The following is a 2,048-nucleotide window of genomic DNA, read 5'->3' as shown; positions in this document are numbered from 1 at the left end:
AATTTTAAAAATTCAGAAAAAAATGTTTGGCTTACAAAGATTCAACATTATTGCTTACACAATCTTTCAGGAAACATTAAATTGGCGTTATCAATGTTAAATTCTGTCCTCCCAGGCCCCATCTGCTAAATAACAAGCTGGTCTTGTTGATTTCATTTCCTACTTCTTTGTCTACTAGAGAGTTGTCACTGAGAACCTTTCCTCATCTTGATCCCCCATAATTAGAACAGTCTTCTACATTACCTTGGTTATTTACTTCTATATTTTCACAGCCCATGCCAAATCCTGAATTCTCTGATACTTGTAACATTTAAAGCTGTCACATGCAACCTCACACCTGGCAACTACAAAGAGGCATCCCAAAAAATATCTTTTAAGAAATGGTAATATCATTGGAATTAATGTACAGTTTCCAACAACAATTGCTTTTAAAAGAGAAAGGTAAGTTCAGGTTCATTTGCTGTTTATTTGCTTGATTTCCAGGAGGGGAAGAGTAATTTTTTAATATTATACCTCTCATTTTCAAACTTTCTTGAATACATATATGCAAATGTAAAAACAAATGGCTATACTAAATTACTGAATCTATACTAACCATATTTACCTACACTAAAACTATTTCTACCCAAAATGGAAAATTACCTCCTAACAGTATAAAACATTGAGAACATCAAGCTAAACATGATAATGAATGAATCTGAGAAAACACCACTGTCAACTTTCAAAACTTCATTCTGCAACATACAGTCCTAGTCAAGATAATTTATCATTCATAGCAGTAATGAAAAAGACCATTTAGCACTCCATTAAATCTAACATTCTTAAAAAGGTACTCATAATGGTGAAATGGTATAACTCAAATTCTGAGCGCATAAGCCTCCATTTCCCTTGCAAAATCTACCTCTTAGCACACAATTCCTGTTTACTGGATGCCTTTCTTCTTGTTCAATGACTCCACCCCTAATAGGACAAAACTAAAAATCTGAAGGAATCTATTTTGAGCACAGACATTCACTGAGGTATTTTCTATTTAATAAACAGGATGCAAAAGTTGTTTATGCTTGACAAAAATCTGTCCTCTTTGTTCACTGTCCACTTACTAATACTGAACAATGGGAAATCTTTTAACAAACCACATTTAACGAAAGATAACTTTAGAATAATTTTGAGCTTAATATCCCTGCAATAATTATATTTCAGGATTTAAAATTACCATAATAACCTTTAAGGAAAAAAATTTAAAGTGCTCTGTGTTTTGTTTTGTTTTGTTTTTTTAAGATTTCTCCAATACCACACTCCATGTATTTTGGAGCAGGCTGTATACATGACAGGTAAAGGAAATACTGCTCAAAATGCCTAAGGTTTTTATTTTTCGTTCTGTGCTTCAGATGTGTGTCTCACATTAAGTAGGATGCCCTTCTCCAAGCCACAAGTATTACAGAAATATGACCTAAAATGAGACTGAAGAAACTGTATAGAAGAGGCTGCTGGGGAAGCAACAATCCTGTTAATGGAAACAGTTATGGAGTCTGTCATCTGACCCATGCATATCCAAGTTTCTTTCACCCTTTTCCACACAGCTTCATCATTGCACTTACACGCTGTGGTATGAATTCTTCACCTATGGGTACCGCCCTCACTGGACTGTGAGTTCCCTGCTGTATGCCTTACCAATCTGTGTATCCCAACGTACTTGGCAACACAGTGCCATACACACACAGTAGGTGTGCTCAAAAGTATCTGACATGTGACCAAGGGCCTCAAGTGTGCAAATGTGCCTTTCCTAGAGCTTTACACAATTATGACTTATGCCATATTCACCCATTCACTGAAAATGTTACCTAGTCAGATGCACCAAGTTGCCTGAGACTCTATTTCATGGAAAATTTACATTATTCTTCTGCTTTACCTATTTCAATTCATTACTGTCCCCAGAAGTTTCCCTCACATGGTAGTAAAGTTGGGTATCCTTCCAGTGCATATAAACTAACTATAATTTAGGAGTACATGACTGGTATCCTTGTTCTGTAATTTTTGGTTCAAATGGT

Source organism: Mandrillus leucophaeus, unplaced genomic scaffold (genome assembly GCF_000951045.1).
Source record: "Mandrillus leucophaeus isolate KB7577 unplaced genomic scaffold, Mleu.le_1.0 Scaffold95, whole genome shotgun sequence".
Lineage (NCBI taxonomy): Eukaryota > Metazoa > Chordata > Mammalia > Primates > Cercopithecidae > Mandrillus > Mandrillus leucophaeus.
Note: the sequence above shows the minus strand (reverse complement) of the source record.